Source organism: Mytilus edulis, chromosome 2, assembly GCF_963676685.1.
Source record: "Mytilus edulis chromosome 2, xbMytEdul2.2, whole genome shotgun sequence".
Classification (NCBI taxonomy): domain Eukaryota; kingdom Metazoa; phylum Mollusca; class Bivalvia; order Mytilida; family Mytilidae; genus Mytilus; species Mytilus edulis.
In genome coordinates, this window is record NC_092345.1 from 73,945,304 (window position 1) to 73,968,004 (window position 22,701).

Genomic DNA, 22,701 nt, shown 5'->3' on the forward strand with positions numbered 1-22,701 from the left:
ATTAAACATTTCCCTTTCCTTGAGGATGCACACTCATATGTTTATCTTTTATTAAAATATGTTATAAAACCATAGGGAGATACTGTAAGTAGGAAACTAAGATTTACAGATGATTCATCATGGCGGAAAACATTAGCTGACCTTTAAGGAGTTATTGCCTGGTGGTTTTTTTTTATCTCGAAAAAGAATGAGAATCGAAATGGGGAATGGGTCAAAGAGACACAACCCGACCATATTACAGACAACAGCAGAAGGTCACCAATAAGTCTTCAATGCAGCGAGAAATTCCCGCACCCGGAGGCGTCCTTCAGCTGGCCCCTAAATAAAATAGAAGTACGTTTCTAGAATGAAACTGACGGCTAAGTTAAGTTATCCGCTGGTTTTTGGTGGGGTTCATGTTTCTTCGACTTAAATAGCGATTTTGTTTTTATATTCTTACTGTTTTGACACAAATTAATGAAAATTAAAAACAGCTGTATAATCAAAGGTGAATAGCAATTTGTAGTAAAGTTAGTGTTATACTTTATATTTGAAAACTCCAATAGATAAACAGACACTTAGTCTAGCAGGAATAAACAGGGAGACAGGATTTTGGCCCTCATAATTGCCGTTTCCAATTCTGTTGGATTGTAGTAGTTGGTTAAAATATAGCAGATGATCATTACAGGCGTCATGGACGTAATATGTTGTTATCATTGAAAAATTCAAATCGCATACTTGTTTCATTTGAGCCCATAACAAATGTACAACTATGCTTTTAGAAAACTTATGTATTGCAAATGACACATGGCCATTTAGAGTATCGTTATAAGGACACAAGCTTGTTCATAGATGTTCGATGACAGACGTGTGATACTTTTGATCACTTGCCCAAACGCGTATCTGAACGAACATAAAAAACAATCTTTGTTTGTTGAACTTTATATGATTTCTAAAGTATTACTTCTTACAAAAGGTAAAATGTTTGTTAATAGGTAAAACACCCTCGCATACCGTAACTCTAGATGATAGACGTGCAAAGATGGACAAAACTAAGAGAGACGAAAACTTGAGTGCCATGGATATGTCAGAAGAGGACATACTTAAGCTTGTGCGTTCTCAATGCCAAAAAGGGCACTACGAAATGGCAATTGTACCTATAGATTTGTGGGATTTCGGTGGACAAAAAGTCTACCACATGACTCACCAACTTTTTATTTCAAGCAGAGGCACATTTCTGCTGATCTTTAATGGTAGCAAAGGGATATACGAAGAAATACTAGATTATACAGAGCTCCCTGGCTGTCAGAATCAACGAAACACTGCGGGTAAATTAATATGTATGAATGAAATATATTGTCTATTGTATCTACAAACAGAGAATGGTCCCTTTACATACAATAGTATATTGTTCATTTAAAAACAAAGAATATTTTGTCCAATTATATACACATAACGTATTTTAAGATGCATTCAAATACATACTGCATTTTTATCTATCTGCTAGAACTGTAGTATTGCCACATGAACCAATTAATATAAAAAAAGAAGATGTGGTATGATTGCCAATGAGACAACTGTTCACAAGAGACCAAAATGACACAGACATTAACAACTATAGGTCACCGTACGGCCTTGTTTCACTGAAACAGTTTTGTCAATATAACGGTACTATACCATCATTCCGTCATACATAGTAACCCACTATTTTATACCGGTGTTCACTAGTCATAAATTGATTGAGAGAAACAAATCCGGGTTACAAACTAAAATCAAAGGAAACACATCAACTTTAACTGCAACATAACCCGCGATTTTCTACTTATAATACCTGTAGAGGAATGTGATAGCTTATTGATTGAATTTACTTCGGAGTTCAGTATTTTGGTGATTATACAATTGAGAAAGGAAATGGGGAATGTGTCAAAGCGACAACAACCCGACCATAGAGTAGACAACAGCCGAAGGCCACCAATGGGTCTTCAATGTAGCGAGAATTCCCGCACCCGTAGGTGTCCTTCAGCTGGCCACTTAAAATATGTATACTAGTACAGTGATAATGGACGTCATACTAAACTCCGAATTATACACAAGAAACTAAAATTAAAAAGCATACAAGACTAACAAAGGCCAGATGCTCCTGACTTGGGACAGGCGCAAAATTGCGGCGGGGTTAAAATGTTTATGAGATCTCAACCCTCCCCCTATACCTCTAGCCAATGTAGAAAAGTAAACGCATAACAATACGCACATTAAAATTCAGTGCAAGAGAAGACCGAGTTTCATTGTAATACTGGATTGAAATAATTAATTCTTGAATACAGGTCCAAAACTTTCCATTGATGTATTATCAACTTCATTTAACAAAGGAATGGTCTCTTCAATTTAAACCCCATATCGTCAAACATTCAAAGCTGACTAGAATAAAAACTGGATAGTACGATCTTACGAAGTTAATGAAAATAAAGCATTGCTTCATAATGAACAAATATCTGTCATAATTTGTAAGTACCTTGTCGTGCTTGTGACCATTCAACAAATGCGTTATAACTTTGTCTTGAAAAACCAGTTTATTTATTTCTCCTGTATTAAACAAATTTATTGTACACAAAGCAAATTCATCAAAACACACTTAGTTACGAGTGTACAATGAATTCTCACATTGATGACGAAAGATCTCGAATATTTAAAATGTGAGTTTTGTCAATGAATCAAAATGGTGTATCCTGTATTTTGACTATACAAATGAATTGAGGCAACTTATACTGTATAAAAGGGACAAAGTGTCCTTTCAGTTCTATAAATTTATTTGTAAAGGCTACTACACCAACTTAGAGGGCAAAACAGAAGTATTCTTTGACAGGGACCCATATTTTGAAAACAGCCATACACACTTTTTTCTATCTAAACAAGGCTATTATAATTTAGAAGGTATCTTTAGTTTAAAAGATAAGAAGTAATAGTATTTCTATACCTATTTTTTGTTTGTTATACCGGGATGTAAATTCGTACTTTCAATATCAGGGTTGGCAAAAAACCCCGGTTTTTGTGAGTATTGCCCAGCCCAGTGGGAAATACTAGGAAACCCGTTTTACTGGGGTTTACCGGGTAATACTTGGCAATACTCGGTAACATAAGATACTGGCCTGCATTTTAAAGAATATTAAGTGATCAAACACAAATGCAATACATTTAAAATATTTATAAACATGTTTTGAGTATAAATAAGTTAACTTGTTTGAGAATTTTATAATACTAGTGTATGAGTATTATTTTAGCATCTCTGAGACACGTGCTCATGATGACACATTGGGCAAATATTTATAGAAAAAGCCTTTCTCAATAGTTCTTCTTAAAGTCTATTATATGCACATCACTAATTAATACGTAATTATTCAGATCAAAACACAAATGTGTTTATATAACGAGAATCAGCCTTTTCATTTCTATAAGTGTAAATGGTATGACCCTAAAGGGTGTTTATTAAACAATTTGATTGCATAGCATTTTAAATTTACAATTCACTTAAACACTGCAATAAGATGCTTTTCAAAGTTTAAATTATTGAAATTATGCTTTAAAATCAACAAGGTATCCGTCAATGTATTCTGCAAATATAGAATTAATGGGGATGAGAAGGAAATTCAATTTTCATTCTTCTAGAAATAGATATCTGTATGAAATTTATATATTTAGTTATAATACTATAAAACTACAACAGGTCTTTAATATTCTGGGTTGAAATAATCTTAAAAAATCATATTGCTGATTAGTGCCCAATATTACCTGTTTCTGTGAGTATTGCCCACTCCATGAAAATCTAGTTTCTCCGGTTAGGTAATATTTGACAACCCTGTTCAATTAAATGTATGTATTTTGTTTTGTAGTGTATCTTATCCATTGGGTCAATTCCGTCCTCACATATTGCAAGAATTTTGCTGAAAATGAAGAGTATCCGAAAATATTGTGTGTCGCAACCCACAGAGATGAAGTCAAAGTACGTATTATATTGATTTTAAATTGTAATCTTGAAATCTTTATCCACTGTCATCTGCTGTTTCAAATAAAAATCCTCGTCTCGTTCATTTGAGGGGGTGGGATTGGTCAACTTATCTTTGTAATCTTGTAAACAGCTATATTTAGGATTATACAGAAGATTACACCTCTTGGTGAAGAGTAATACCTCTACAGTGTTCTTCCTCCTTTAGGATTATGTACCCTTGTGTTGATTCAATGCTAAAACATATGGAAATTTTATAGAAAATCAACAGCCTTTATCCTTGTACTCTCAAATTAATTTGGCAATTTGATGACTGATAGATATAGGATTATTGCATGCAGTGCTAGTATTGAATTCCTTAAATCAAGTTTATTAATGTAGTTATTGGTTAAAACAAATAAAAATATGGACCAAATCAAGTACACCTTTTAGGGTGCGCTCGACTTTAGTGACTCAGCACGAGTTAATTTGGAATTTACAGGTTAATTTGAACTTTTTGTAAAAAAATAACACTAGCACATCATAGAAAAGCAAGGGAGTAATCTATGTTTCAAATTTAATAACAAAAATCTCTATTAAAGGCTGTGGATTTTCTATAAAAATCTTGGTTTATTTGCCACAAAGTACTATTTTTCTATTAAATGCTATGAAACAGTATATAATAATGCTTTGCATGAAGTTGCCCCTTGGCATGTGTACAAAATAGCCTATCTCTATTATTCATTATATCTGTAGTGTTTATACAATTGAAGTTTGAAAAACTCGTACCAAAAGGGCTACAGAAGGGGTCATAGACCTTAATATCAATACTGAGTCTGATTATTTAATGAAACGACTGCAAAAATAGAGTGTTATGTCTGTTCACTGTCCTTCCTCCTGAACATCAATATTGGTTATTTATTGATACGACTGAATTTTTTAACTGTAATACCTCTACAATGTCCTTTTTCCTGAACATCAATACGTACTATTTCGTGATATGACTGAAATAGTAGGGCTTTAATAACTCTACGATGTCCTTTCTCCTTAACATCAATACTGATTATTTAATAAATGACCGACATAATAGGGCTGTAATACCTCTGCAATGTCCATTCTCCTGAACATCAATACTGATTATTTAATGAAACGACTGAATTTAGTGAGCTGTAATACCTCCACAATGTCCTTTCTTCTTAACATCAATGCTGATTATTTAATGAAACGTCTGATTTAATTGGGATGTTTTAATAACTCTACAGGTTGCATTTCTGTAAATATTGTCAATGCAATATCCCATAGGAATTCCTTTTACGGCTTAAACTGTACCACTTTTACTATGAAGTTTTGAATTTTTTTTTATCCTAGAATTCAGAGTTCATATGCACCACAATTTGTTTCAAAGGTCAAAATATAGGGCTGTGCGGCATATTTTCAACGTTTATATATAAACTGATCATAGATACCGGGACTTAATTTTATATATACGTTAGACGCGCGTTTCGTCTACAAAAGACTCATCAGTGACGCTCGAATCCAAAAAAGTTTTAAAAAGCCAAATAAAGTATATGCCCTGAACTTCTCACAGTTTAAACAAACACTAATTTTCTTAACTACCCTACCTCGAATGAAAGGTTACCACAGATTTCTATGTAAACAATATGAACATGTTTATTTACTGGTAACATTCCCAAGTTATGTCTCTGTGAGATGGAACACAGAAAGCATAACTGGGAACCAGTATGTAAACAAAATTAAATTTCTATGAATATTCAAGATCTCCAAAAAAGAGGCGTGTTTTGAGAAACAGCTGTAAATGTGCAGCCTACAATGTCCTTCCTTCTGAACATCACTACTGATTATTTAACGAAACGTCTGAATTAATTGGGATGTTTTAATACCTCTACAATGTCTTTCCTACATAAACACCAATATTGGTTATTTAATAATACAACTGAAATAATTGGGCTGTAATTCCTCTACAATGTATTTCCTCCTGAACATCAGTACTGATTATATAATGATACGAATGAAATAATAGGGCTGTAATACCTCTACAATGTCCTTTCTCCTAAACATTAATACTGACTACTTAATGATACGACTGATATATTAGGGCTGTTATACCTCTACATTGTCTTTCCACCTGAAAACCGATACTGATTATTTAATGATACGCCTGCAATAAGATGGATGTATTATCTTTTCAATATAATTCCTCCTTTAGGTTGCATTTCTGTAAATATTGACAATGCAATTTCCCATAGGAACTCCTTTTACGGCTAAAACTGTACCACTTTTACTATGAAGTTTTGAAAAAAATCTTATCCTAGAATTGAAAGTTCATATGCACCAAATTTTTTTTCAAAGGTCAAAATATAGGGCTGTGCGGCATATTTTCAACGTTTATATGCCCTGAACTTCTCAGAGTTTAAACTTACACTAATTTTCTTAACTACCCCTACCTCGAATGAAAGGTGATCACAGATTTCAATGTAAACAATATGCACGTGTTTATTTACTGGTAACATTCCCAAGTTCTGTCTCTGCGATATGGAATACAGAGAGCATAACTGGGAACCAGTATGTAAACAAAATTAATTTTCTATGAATATTCAATTACTCCCCAAAAGAGGCGTGTTTTGAGAAACAGCTGTATTTACAAAATGCAACCTATACAGACATTTATTCAAATAGAAAACTCTCTAAAATCATTTTTTTCTCACATTAATACTCATTTATCAGAATTAAAGTCTTAAAGAAATCACTGTGTATACTCTAAGTTTTTCTTTACTATACATTTTATACCCCCTCCCCTGTTTCAATTTTTTAAAGAATTTGAAAACAAGACTTGAATTATTGCCAGCATACTCTATTTGCATATTTTCTGATAAAAAATGACTAAAACCTGTTAAAACTGTTTTGATTACATATTGAAACCATATCAGAATCTCATAAATGTAATGTTTAGCAGTCAATCATTACAACATTCAAGATTATATAAAGTATCCAATCCAGCCTCTATCTCCAGTCCACATCTTACTGTATGCCTATTTGTCAATTAAAGAACACATTTTCTGCCTCAAATGATCAATTTAGAATTCTTGTCACAACAGTATCATCTGTAACCATATATCTGACACAATTTAGCTACTATATATACTAGAAGTGTTCAAACAAAGCCATATTTGCAATAGTTGTATGTATGCAGATACCAGTCTGAGATATAAATTCACTTAAAATGTTGTAGAGATGACTGCTAACATCTGATTTTTGCATAACTTCCAAGCATACTTATTGTTTTCTAAATCAAGAACTTTAAAATCATAAAATTATAGCATTTACAAGTTAAATTATTTGTTTTATGACCCAGGGGGTAGGCAATTTTCTATGTTTTTTGCCCCTGGGGCCTCAAATTTCCTAAATCAGTCTGCTGTTTCTAGTAATTTGGAATATTTAGTACATATTCAGGATAGAACACACTATTGTAAGTTTTCTTGGGATATTTTTGTTTTTCTAGCTTGTATTTATTATGCTGTGGTGACAAAAAAGCAGATTTAGGTGTTACTTTTGGGTTATCAAAAGGACACAAATACCCCATAAATAATATTCAAGAAGGATCTATGAGTTTCAATGACTGCGAAGAGTAAATATAAGCACTTCTTAACAATTTAACTTACAAATATGCAAATATTATGATTTAATTTTGTATCCAGGACTTTAAGTAAACTATGCATACTGTAAACTGTGAATTTATGCTGAGTCATCATATTTAAGGCCCAGGATTCTATCAATCTTCAATAAATATTTATAAAACTTCTTATTTGAGTTAATTACTTTACAATCTGTGAAATAAAGCAAATTTGGTTAAATTCTGAATGTTCCCCTTTTTCACCCTATATATTTAGATTTATACTGATTTTTCAATGATACAATTGAAATACTAGGGCTGTTATACCTCTACAAGATCCTTCCTGATTAACATGTCGACTGACTATTCAATGATATAATTAAAACAACAGGGCTGTAATACCTCTACTATGTCCGTCCATATGAACTTCAATTCTAATGATTCAATGATACGATTGAAATACTATGGTCTTTATACCTGTACAATGTCCTTTCTCCTTTAAATCAGTACTAATTACTAATGTTTATTAATGAAATAATAGGGCTGTAACACCTCTACAATGTCTTTTCTACTGACCATCAATACTGATTATCAAATGATGCGACTGAAATAGTAGGGCTGTAATATTCAGATTATTACATTATTTCATATTGCATGTATTATCAGACCTAGGTTTAATATCAGCCCAAGAGCCGCATGGCTCGAGGGCTGATATTGACTGAGGGCTGATAATACGTGCGATATGAAAAATGACATGTTATGTTCTTTTTATCATATGCTTCAATAGTAGGGAAAAATAACAGATTCATATATTGATTCTTTTACTTGGTTCCCAAAAAGAAGTCGAAAGAGTAAAAAGTTCACGGTCGTCGGACCCAAAATTTGATACATTCAATATGAAATCTTTCTATCAAATACCGCAACAGAAAAAAAATTATTTTAATATGGACGAATCGACAAAAAAATAATTCAACAATATACATAATGAACATTCTTTTGAAAAGTCAACTTTTTTAAAGTAACTTTCTAAATTATGTTTCAGAAAAACTTTTAAAACGCATTTATTTAATTTTTTTTTTTATTTTTATTGTATTATTTTACACAATATCCTTTCCAGTATTCAAATAATCGTTTTGTACACTACTTTGTAATGTTTTTCACTGAAAACGTAGCATTGAGATGTATTTTCCGGAATTTTTACGAGTATCACCGGAATGCCATGTGATAACTTTACGGAAAGACATGTGATAGCAATCGAAGCATGTGATAAGCTTTTCATATCGGCCCGCTAAGCACCAATTATGGAATATACTTAAATGTAATGCTATTATCATACGGTAAAAATCATATGCTATTTAGTCTAAGTATGTGATATACCTATTTATCATATACTTATCATTGATATGATAGTTTTTGCATATGTGTAATGAGCGGATGTACACCAGCCATAATTTCCCACCCAGGCTGATAACCCATGTCAGGGGCATATCGTGCACAAAACCAATAATAGTGGTTCTCGTGAAGTTACTTTCGGTATTTCCAGTATCGGTTGTTCACTTTTCGATTGTGACGTCACAAATTTTTTTATGACGACGTCAAAATTTACAGGAACTCTTGTCGGGATAGTTTAGTACTTACTAACAAATGCCATTAACAATTATGAATCATTCATAGTGCAACAAACATGGAGTAATAATAATCCTAAAACTCTTCCAAATTTTCAATGTTTAACAATGCCTCAGTCTATAGGAATTAGTAACATAAATAAATAAGGAGGTAGTGATGTTATTGTTGGGCAGTTATAGTAACTGTATTTGTTTGATTCATAATTTAACTTATATGTAAAGTTTTTGACTGTTTTAATTATTTTATTTGTCAATTTGCCATACATGAAACAATTGTAGGAAGTACTAGTATATGATAAAGAGATTAATATATGGCCTTTTCCTTATCGGCCCGGGTATCATCCCTCGATCCATATCAGCACCTCGACTACGTCTCGGGCTGATATAGGGGTCTCTGGATGATACCCGGGCCGATATGGAAAAGGCCATGTATTAATCTCTGTATAATGTCCTTCCTATTCAAAATCAGTACTGATTATTAAATGTTACGACTGGCATAGTAGGGCTGTTCTACCTCTATAATGTCCTTCCTCCTGAACATATATACTGATAATCTAGTGATACGACTTGAAAAATAGAGCTGTAAAACCTCTACAATGTCCTTCCTCTTGAGCATCAATAACGATTATTAAATGATAGGCCTGATAAAAACCGGACTATTATAACTCTACAATGTTCTTCCCCATAACATCAATACTGATTACTAGACTTTTATAATAGGCAGCAATAATAGGGATGTATTACCTCTTCAATATAATTCATCCTTAACATTTATACTGACCTTTCAATGATACAATTGAAATACTACGGCTGTAATACCTCTACAAGATCCTCCTTGATTAACATTTATACTGACTATTAAATGATAATTCTAATGAAACAATGACACGATTGAAATAATATGGTCTTTATACCTGTACAATGTCTTTTCACCTTTCAATTTTCGTCCTCAATGCTCTTCTACGTCGTACTTTATTCGGCCTTTTTACCTTTTTTGGATTCGAGCGTCACTGATGAGTTTTTTGTAGACGAAACGCGCGTCTGGCGTATATACAAAATTTAGTCCTGGTATCTATAAAGTTTATTTACTACCACTGGGTCGATGCCACTGCTGGTGGAGATTTATTTCCCCGAAGGTATCACCAGCCCAGTAGTCAGCACTTTTTTGTGCTGACATGACTTATCATTTATATGGTTATATTTAAAAATTAACTGTTAATAAAATTTTGAATTTTTGAAATACTAAGGCTTTTCTACCTCAGGCATAGATTACCTTAGCTGTATTTGGCTAAACTTTTAGGAATTTTGGTCCTCAATGCACTTCAACTTCGTACTTTATTTGGCCTTTTTAACTTTTTTGGATTCGAGCGTCACTGATGAGGCTTTGGTAGACGAAACGCGTGTCTGGCGTATATACAAAATTTAGTCCTGGTGAGTATGATGAGTTTATTCAGTACTAATTATTAATATTTATTGATGAAATAATAGGGCTGTAACACCTCTACAATGTCTTTCCTACTGACCATCAATACTGATTATTAAATGATGCGACTGAAATAATAGGGCTGTAATACCTCTAAAATGTCCTTTCTCCTTAACATTAAAACTATTTACTAAATAATACGACTGAAATAATAGGGCTTTTATGCCTCTACAATGTCCTTTCTCCTTAACATCAATACTGACTATGTAATGATAAGACGGAAATGATAGCGATATTATACCTCTACAATGTTCTTTTGCCCGAACATCAATACTGATTATTTAATAATACGACTAAAATAATAGGGCTGTAATACCTCTTAAATGTTCCTTTTCCTTAACATCAATGCTGATTTTTTAATGATACGACTGAAATAATAGAGTCGCAATACCTCTACAATGTCCTTTCTCCTTAACATCAGTACTGACTATTAAATGATACGACTGAAATAATAGGGCTTTTACACCTCTTAAATATCCTTTCTCCTTAACATCAATACTGACTATTTAATGATACGACTGAAATAATAGGACTGCAATACCTCTACAATGTCCTTCCACATAACATCAATACTGATTTTTTAATGATACGACTGATATAGTAGGACTGTAATACCTCTACTGTATCAATGTTCTTTCTCCCGAACATAAATAATTATTACTAAATGTTACGACTGAAATAATAGGGCTGTAATACCTCTAAAATGTCCTTTTTCCTTAACATCAATGCTGATTTTTTAATGATACGACTGAAATAATAGAGTCGCAATACCTCTACAATGTCCTTTCTCCTTAACATCAGTACTGACTATTAAATGATACGACTGAAATAATAGGGCTTTTACACCTCTTAAATATCCTTTCTCCTTAACATCAAGACTGATTATTTAATAATACGACTAAAATAATAGGGCTGTAATACCTCTAAAATGTTCCTTTTCCTTAACATCAATGCTGATTTTTTAATGATACGACTGAAATAATAGAGTCGCAATACCTCTACAATGTCCTTTCTCCTTAACATCAGTACTGACTATTAAATGATACGACTGAAATAATAGGGCTTTTACACCTCTTAAATATCCTTTCTCCTTAACATCAATACTGACTATTTAATGATACGACTGAAATAATAGGACTGCAATACCTCTACAATGTCCTTCCACATAACATCAATACTGATTTTTTAATGATACGACTGATATAGTAGGACTGTAATACCTCTACTGTATCAATGTTCTTTCTCCCGAACATAAATAATTATTACTAAATGTTACGACTGAAATAATAGGGCTGTAATACCTCTAAAATGTCCTTTTTCCTTAACATTAATACTGATTACTAAATGATACAACTGAAACAATATGACTGTAATATATGGAACGCCACAGATGTCTTATGTGGAACTCTGATATAACTTTATGTTGTTTTACTATTACTCGATGATATTTTGTCTTTACTTAATATGGTTTTGACATTACTTAATGATGTTTCGATATTACACGTTATGATTTCGTATTGACTTGATATAGTTTTGTCATTTGTCAATATGGTTTTAACATTACTTGATGTGAATGTGACTTAACGTTATGTAGTTGTGTCATTACATGATGTGGTTTTGTTATTTCGTAATGATGATTTGTCTATTCTTTATATGGTTTTAACATTACGTAATGATGTTTCAACATTTGTCGATTTTACACTACTTGATGTGTTTGTTTCATTATTTTATGTGGTCGTGTCATTCTTTTATGTGGTTCACCCATTACTTGATGAGGTAAAACCACGTGACCAGTCAGGAAAAACCTGTTCTATTTCTAGATAGATTTCCATGTTGTATGTGCCTTGAATGATTATGGCCATCCATCGAATTAGAGCTCAAATTAAAGTTCGAGTTACTGTTCGAGTTGAACTTTGAGTAAGTCTTCGATTTCGAATTCAGGCCATTATTAAAATTAAAGTTCGACTTTGCATTGAGTTTCGAGTTGGACTGGAAATGCTCCTTTGATGCAAGTAAGATCTTTTTTGTCGACATATACGCTCTATGTTTCCTGTCCCAATAATTAATGGAAATTTAGCCATTTTCATTGATTTTTTTTCGTGAAAAATCAAAATGAGTACTATTTGAGACATCATGAATGAAACTCAGGAACGTCATTTTTCAACAAAAAGACAAATTTCCTATCTACTCAAATGCATTAGCAATAATTCATTGTGATATTGGTCAATAAATCCTGATTTAAAATTAAAGCTAAAAACGGGGACCATTTTAGGGCATAATCGATCCTTCTCCTTTTCCAGAAAATGACAAAATTCTATGATTCAACTCTAGGAGGAGTTACTAGTATGCAGAATAACAATATACCATAATAGGTCGGATGGACGGACAGGGGTAAAACAATATCCCCCCCCCCAACTTTCAGTAGCAGGGGTATACAATAAAACGTTTCAATTGGCTGACTCAATAGATCGCTTTGACTTGAAAATACAAATTCATCAGGGGGGGGGGGTCTCGGGTACTCCAGAAAGGTAAGGAGATTCTGCCCAACGAATGGCACCCGTCGGGTTATTCTTGAAAGTACAAACCCAGTGATTCGGTTTTATTTGGTAGTTCACATTGGTGGAAAAGATGACAGTATTATGTTGACGACAACTGGAACATATCCGTCGTCACATGTGAAACAGATATTTCAAACAGTTTTTTTTTCTATAAGAGCGAGGTAGATCAGAAAATGCAATTGCTTAAAAAAAGATTGCTAATCGTATATGTTCAACTGATCATTCACACTAAAAAAAACATCTGAAAATTCTCATTTTATAGTATTGATGCTTTGTCGCTCAGTCCGAGCCGACCCCCTCTCCTCCCTCATTTCCCTGTTACTTTAGTGTGAGTTGATTTAAAGCGTCTAATTTGTTAACAATAAAGTACAAGTCTTTTGATTTGTGTCCTCAATATCAAGAAAAGGCATCTACAGAAATACTTTTTATTTTCTTTTTACCGATTAATGTATCGATAAATGTACAGCCAGTCATAATTACGCTTTTGCACTGACATCAGCAATATCAGACGAGACATTGGGTTCCGCAGAATATTTTACAAATTTATTATAAATAAGCTCATCATAGATACCAGGACTAAATTTTATATATACGCCAGACGCGCGTTTCGTCCACAAAAGACTCATCAGTGACGCTCGAATCTATAAAAAGTTATGTTTTCATTTTTATCGGTTGTATGACGATCATAATTCTATTGCCTTGTATCAATGATTTGAGTTAATATTTTTTGATATGGAAGACATATTAAATGCATGGTGTCCCAATTAAGGTTGTGTTTGTCTGGAATGTGGGAAGATTTTGATATATTATCTATACTATTAAACGAGAAGACCTCATTTTGTGTGTCGCTTCTCTTCCTTCCACGATAAATTAATCATCATGCCTCTGTTAGGCGAGTGATATGAGAGCGAAATTTACATTATTAATGCACCTACCTAACACACGGCTAAATTATATATCACTGGAAAGCTAAGAATGTGTACTTTCTAAATATCCCGGTCGTCAAAAGAAATTATGGTGCATTTTTTTTTAAATCGAGATCAAAGGTCATGGGTGCAATTTCAATTCACGGATACTTCCAGTAGAAAAATCGAGTCAAAACAAATGCAAAAACGAAACATTTTTATAGGAATGCTGTATTACTGTTGGGAAAATATATTTCTATCATAGTATTAATTAATTTTGGTTGATTTTAACGATAACGCATGTTACGTAACGTTTTCTCTCGGAGTCTTTGAAAATCAACCATTAATTTAAGTCAAACAAATGTATCTGTAGTCGCCCTGGCATTATCTAAATCTTAAAATACCTCCATATCATTTGATTGTACGTATTTACAAACATATATATGCAAATTTGATATAAATAATCCGAAACAAAATATTTGAAGCATATAACATATGACGTATTTTTAATTGTTCAGAAAAGTCCCACGATGAGCTGTACATTAAAATTGAGGAAGCGTATGGTCTCCTGTTAGTTTGAAAGCCTGCCAACCGCTTCAAGATCAGAAAACCAAAGGGCAGATTTTTTTTTTATTATTGTAGTGCAATATTTTGAGTCTGGATCAAACCGCAATTTCATTTACATCACTAAATCAGATATGATAAGAGTACTAATTAACATTACTAAAATGAGAAAGTGCTACTAGTATATTTATATCAACAAATTGACAATTTTAATATAAAACATCACAAGGAAAATATGATCACTCATTGTACGTCAAACTGTGTTTGATTTTACTTTAGTCGGCCGCTGTGTATCTTGAGATATCTAATTAATCCAACAACACTTGACAAAGTAGTTTGTACTTTTTTTTAAATTACGCTAGTGATGACGTTCAGCTACTTTGGCACTAAGTATTACTTTTTTATATCTTGTTTCACCCTTTCAAACGGTGGACAAGGTTATCCTAATATTGAACCTTTTATTTGGCTTTCTTATGTTAAAATTCCGTTAGCGTATAACCTAAATGATTATCGTGGAGAGGGCTTACATAAGCTATGCCTGTTGCCCAATCCAATTCAATTTATTTGAATAAAATATTGTTTAAACTAAACTAAATGATTATCGGACCAATGGGATGTTGGACCATTTCGGTGTCGGAATATTGCGATATCGGATTATTATAGCTTCATAAAAATCAAATGGTAGCTCCCTTAACTTGTAATCTTATCATTCTGATCATTCAACATATCCATACAAAGACAACTTCCTTGGCATGGGCATATATCAGTATAGCAGAGGTTTTGCTCAAAGCGGACACAAGATCTACTATATTGTGGATTCATTTATTTTCGTGTGTATCAATTTTCGTGGATTGCTGAAAACTTGCAACTTCGTGGATATTTGATTTCGTGGTTTTCCCAATCTCTGTATACAGAGCCTAATGAAAATATGTACTTCGTTGAACATTTAAATTCGTGGTTCACCTGTATCCACGAAACCCTCGAAAATTGGTATCCAACGAATAATAATGAATCCACTGTATAATACAGATTGAATTAAAAATTGGGAATGGACATGAGGGATTTGTCAAAGAGACACCAACCCGTTCAAAAAGCAGGTAACGGCCGAAGACCACCAATGGGTCATCAATGCAGCAAGAAACTCCCAAACCCGGAGGCGCTCTTCAGATGGCCCCTAAACAAAAATGTACTAGTTTGAAATGATAATGGACGTCATACTAAGCTTCGAAATATACTCAAGAAATTAAAATAAAAAATCATACAAAACTAAGAAAGGTCAGAGGCTCCTGGCTTTGGACAGGCGCAAAATTGTGGCGGGGTTTAACATGTTTTTGGAAAACTCAACTCTCCCCTATACCTAAACCAATGCGTAAACAGATCAAATCTTGCAGAAAGTTGGATGACATCATACCGGACCGATGTTGCCTTTTAGCCAACCAAAGTCATACGGAGAACTTTTATTGTTTCTGTTTCCATTGTCTTGGATAAAATGTTGACTCCCAGAAGAAAAATAATGCCATGTAGAATGTATGCCCCATTTTCAATTTTTCTTATCTCCTGATCAGTCAAACTTGTTAATAATTATCAAAGGTGTGTCCATAAATACGGTGCATTTGTAATGATAAACCTAAATGAAAAAGAGTTAAAAAAAAAATATGTATAGATAGTATACATTCTACTAAAGCCATACATCTAAGAACTTTGTCAATAGGAATATCATACGCTTTATTAACTGCCGCAGATGCGCCATCATCCAAAAGACAATACAGAAATGTTTTTAAAGCAGGTGGCATAATTTCAATTGAATAATCCAGTGAAATGTTTTTAGATAATGGATATTCATCTGATTGGATTACAACTTTACCATATATCTGCTTCCGTAAAATACTAGTAGCTGCATAAAGTGCTTGCAACTAGTTTCGCAGTCACTGCTCATATCTTTAAATTTGACAGACTGTATATCACAGTCATTTTAAACGGGTAATTTTCCGTCATTACGTCATAAGACAAAATTATAGAGCTACTGTATACAATATTGGATGTACCTTGGCCTTGTTGAGGCTGTATAAAATTGAGAATGGAAATGGGGAATGTGTCAAAGAGACAACAACCCGACCAAATAAAAAACAACAGCAGAGGGTCACCAACAGGTCTTCAATGTAGCGAGAAATTCCCGCACCCGGAGGCGTCCTTCAGCTGGCCCATGTATACATGTAACTATAAATTGACCATATATTTTTAGTTTTTGTTGAAGCTGATAATATGTTGTGTAGTTTTCTCGGCGGCGATCCTCGGGCAGAAACTAAGCCCGGTTAACTGATCAAGTAATTAAAGTTGTTAACCAGAATACTTCATTGTGTACAGGCACGTCACCTTTAATCGTCCAAATGTTAGTAAAAGCTGTTTTATGTTCAGATTTAAATAGCTCTTTACTTTCTGATTTCATATTTTGTAGCAAATATTTAACGATGCAAGCTCAATGGTATAAAGATTTAATAGTAAAATTATCATGAGTTATTTTGTAAATCAGATCATTGTAGGAGATATATGTAGTAACACTCAATACAGCTTGAGTTTGCTCCTCAGAGGATACCTTATGAAGTTTTTGTAACTTGCTTATAGGCTTTATACATTGGCAAAATATACAAACCGAGACAAATCAGAATGAGTTGTAGATCTACTGCCCTCGTTGATATATGAGAAGAGACTGGTCGGTAGAATTGGTACATGTAGTACAAAGTCTTTGTACAGACAAAACAGAAGATGATAGGTTGTGCTTACAGCGAAATATTTATAGCAACTCTTATGATATTTTGTATTTTCAAATGGGATGTTTTCATTTTTTTCATATACATCGACCAGTCTTCTGTAAACTTGATCAAACTTCATCTTTTCGTTTTCCCACTGCGGCAATACAAGTTCAACTTTATCTTCATTTAAGTGTTTACTACATAGTTTCTATGTAGTAAATACATGACAGACTATGCATCTGTATCAATCAATGGATAGTTTTTGCTTTTTAGCATAGAAAGGGTTTCATTGAGAACTGGACTGTGAAAATTTGACACGACTCGGAAGATTTTCTACAATTTTCCGATACGATTCCTTATTTAGAAAGGGGTGAATTCTACAGAAAAAACTATGTTTTACTTTGATTTGATCTTAATTTCGGACGATTTTATATCTATTTAAGGTACACTGAAGTTAAAGATAGAATAGAACCGTTTAAATATGATTTATCGTACTCTAATAGCACTATTAAGTACACGGAAAACGACTAATACAGTACTACCTGTGACTTTATCTTATTAATGGTGGCCATAAAAAATATGTTCACCATGGTGGCCCTATATGTTCATCATCATACCCCTGTTGCTTTTTTAATACACAAGGTATTACTCAAAAACTAGTCAAGGATAAAGGGAAATCTTGAATGCATTGAAGTGTTAAAATTATATAACTTACAGGTCAGGTGTCTCAGGTAAAATATACATGTATGTGTTTGTCAAATTTAATAACTGTGATTATGACAAGAAATTCAAAAATTAATTGAAATAATAAAACTAGTTGAACAAACAGCTTAATTAAAACATAATTGTCCCCTGACTATTAGTTTTGATATTATACCTTTTAAATAGTTTTTGATCCATTTAAGTTATTTTTTGGTAGTGAAAAATAAATGAATATCATTTTCAAATATACTGCAAACATTTACAATGCCTGCCTTTTTCTATCGACAAGGTGTTTCTCAAAAATTAATTTTCTAAAATCAAAATGGTTTATTATTGTAGATAGACTGATCTGCATTCAATATTATTTAACAAATGATAAAGATTGTCTTTAGGACTCATACACTAAATAAAATTTAGGCAATTCATTATTTCTTTATTGAATAAAATATTAATAAGTATTAGAAATATTCATTACAACAAATTTGATAATATTTTTATTGTCATTTGATATTTTAAACATGATCCATGTTTTAGAGGTTAAGCATTTCTTTTACTTTTTGTTCTTGGGTTAGAGACATTATAATGAGAAGGTAAATAATTTTCAAATGGATTATTTCAAAGTTGTTTTGTTAATTTTACAATCAAGGAATAGGTGTTCTTCGTTGACCTTGTAACAAGAGGCACAGTTTACACATTCTATCCTTTCTAGGAATTTTATATTGTCCACTATTTTTTATTTCTAAATTATGACCAAAAATTCTATACCTATTGACACAATCAAGTTTACAGTTTTTATCAAAAGTTTTTCTTTTTTTTTTTCTTTTTCTTTAAATTCATTTTTTTATTAAGGACTTTAAAAGTCTTAATTCATTCAAGTCCCTGCAATTATTAACTTTATCTAAAAGGCCTAGGTTTATTGAAATATACTTTGTAAATGTATGCCAAGATTATGTATCATGCCAGTCCAGCACTATTGACAATATAATACACTGAAAAAAATGATTTAATTAATAGACCATTAAAGTGTCACCATATTTAGAAGTGCAATATTTTTCTGGAGACAAATTTTGAAAAAAATTTCATTATGATTAGCATTTTTAATGAACATTTATCAAAATTTGATGATAACTAGGTGGACATTTGGAAAATACGTCTTATCAGTGATTGTTTGTGCACAACTCTTGTTCTGAGATTTGAAGAAAATTAAGATAAACAAAATTAGTTTTTTCCTAAACCATATAATGGTACCTGTAGTTTTCCGGAATAATATTAGATGTTATCAAAATTTATTGTAAAAGGATTGATATTGATCATCTAATTTTGTTAAGAAACAAAATTGTTTAATTACTTTCATTTTTTTTAATTTAAAATATCACTTGCATGATTATTAGTTATTATTAATAGTAATAACTCATTTAATAATGTTAACAAATAATTTAATACAATGTAAATCATGTACATCTATATAAACCTTTTTACTTAAAAAAACAATTATTAAAAGTCTGTTTATTTCAAATGCTAGTCAATAACTCTATCTTTAACTTTTTGCCATTTCTACTCAAGATTCTTACTGAGAAGAAATTAAAAGAATAAGAAACAAAACATACAAAAATAAAAAAATTAAACCTTAAAAAATTACAAAATTAAATGAAAATAAAGACAAAAAATAATAATAAATTAACAGACTAAAACAATATTTTATTCTACATTTTCCAAAAAAGGTGAAATGTCAATTTTAAAAGAAACCAAGTTACCTGTACAGGTAAATTTTAATGAAACATACCAGCTGAAAACTTCAACCCTGATTGATTTTAACAGGTAACATAATTAGATAAAAAATCTACCTATGATTTATGACCCCCAATAAATGGCCAACATCTCAAGATTGAATACCCCAATAAATGTTCACCATTGGATGTTGACCATGCAAGAGGGTGGACATTACTAAGAGGAAGTCACAGGCTGTACTGTATATCTGTAAAAAACGATAACGAAATAGATAAGGGATTCCGGAAACTATAGTTATTTTACCCAACATCATAAAATTACAGAAATTCGTGATTTTAAGAAATGTTGAGATAAAGTCTTGATCTTGAATGAAAAAACGATAACTGATGAGTAAGTTGGTGTGTTCTAAAACGGATAGAGCGCAAAAGCATTTAATAAAAATTTAATTGTAGATCCGAAAAGGTCAGGATTATGAAAATTTTCGTACAAAATGTCAAATATTTAGAAGGAATGCAAAAGCATGCGAACTTACAGTTGTAAATATTGTTTTTAATTTTTTTAAGAATCTAATTCACTTAATTATTCTGTCTAAAAAAAAGAGATACGACTAATTTCCTTTGCTTGAAAAACATGTCGTAATTTTATAATTTTCAACTAATTTCTGAAATAAACGTCAATTTTACAAAAACTGCACCGTACGATTTTGTGACGACCGGGCAAAAATCAAAGTTAAACCATTATTCTTTCATTTAAAAAAGAAATTAGCCGTGTGTTAAGTGGGTGCATTAAGGGCCTTAACTAGACGTCTTTTTCAAATATTACACTCGCCTATGTGTTCTATATTAAAGTAGCATGCATAGTCGCATTTGTCATCTATTCTTATGACTATTCAGATTGAGTTATTTTTGGAGAAAAACGACAAAAAAGGAGTCCGCATATTGATTCCGTCATCAGACGATTTTTAGTCATAGATGAGACTTCCGGTTTGAAACATGCACAACAAGTACAACCGATCGTATGATAGATAACAAAACTGAAAAATAGATAGGCCAATCAGAGCGTTCTCCATATCATGGTGTTTAGATTGCAAGAACCACAACTAATATACCTCCTTAGAGAGGACAATTATTTTTCGCGTTTATCTATATGTAAACTACGATTATACTACTTTAATACATAGAGACTCTCTGTATTCTGTCTCCTGTTTTCTTTGAAAATTTTACTATTTAAGGGGTCATACCAGTTGCATATATGTTAAAATAAGTAAAACATGTGAAAACAAGAATGTGTGCATAGTACACGTATGCCGCATCGACACTATAATTACTAAGTTTCGAGTTAATTGGACTTCAACATCATCAAAAACTACCTCGACCAAACATTTAAACCTGAAGCGGGACAGACGGACGGACGGACGAACGAACGCACGGATGCATAGTTTAGAAAACATAATGCCCATTAATGGGGCATAACAATTTATTGTTGAAAGTGAAAGTAGTGATTTGGCAAAAATGAAAGTAGGGTAGAAATTAGAGGGAGGCAAGACCTTTTTCGGGACATAGGGATAGTGTGTTTTTAAGCTCGGGATATGAATTTCTTTAAATTTTGCATCTCAGGATTTCATGTTTTTCAGCCCGAGATTTCGGAATCAGGACTCCTCCGACCAACCCTCAAATTAACCTAAGTCGGTCTTAGGTAGCAATACACAGTTAGGAAAAAAACTTAAAATTGACACTCATAATTTTTAAACACCCTCTTTCCCCTCCTGTCTAACAAAGAAGGCTTTATATGTGTGTTATGCATGTATATACTTATAGAAAGAGAATCTTCCATAGATTTGATTTCTAATGGTCATAAGGGTGAAATATAATCCCTCTTTGGTGTAACCATGGTAACAATCTGCATTTCTTAGATACAAAATATAGCAAAAAAGGGGGGTGAACATGTCACAAAAGTCTCCAAAATTTGGTCTAAAGGAAAATTTCAATCAATTACAGTAATACCTTTCCTGAATCCATAGGTTTATATCTATCAAGTGGTCCCAAAAAAATCATATGCTTATCTGCTCGTTTTTCCATAAAATTGAATTGAAAAGATCGAGCGCAAAATCTTTGTTGATAAACACTACAATAATGTATGGACCTATGAACGGTACGGATAGGAAAATACGGACTGTCAATCATATAAATGGCCTATAAAACATGTTAAAAACAATCTTAATGTTCATATAAACCCACTAAGAAGGCTATATTATTCTTCAATTATCTAAAAATCAATTTTATTGTACAAAAACTTTCATATTTAAAAAATTCACAGGGGCCATAATGCGAAACTAAACTTCTAACTGTGTATTGCTACCTTAAGGATTAACATTTTTTTCCCAATTCCACTTTAAATGGATTTCTGTTTTCTACTAGCTAAAACGAGCAAATTGGCCTGCTAGTTTTGAAAATCGGTTCAGAAATAAAAATTTTATGAAGGTTAGCAGTTGACACTGAAATGCAACAAAAAAGTGATTTTATGAAACATGCCATGTCAAAGTGCATTTTCTCCTTTTTTAGTCAAATTTCTAAAACTGTACCTTCTAAGCCTGTCTTTTCTTGTTTAAAAACTTAAATTAACCTTAACAGTAGACAAATTTTACAAGTTAAAGCTATTTTAAAGCTCTAGAATGTCAATTTTGTTGTGTATTACCATACCAAAGCCTTGGTTAAAATTTAGTAAATACTGAATTCATTTATAATAGCGGGAAAAAATTTAGGCTTAATTCATGCTAAATTATGACTTTATACTTGCT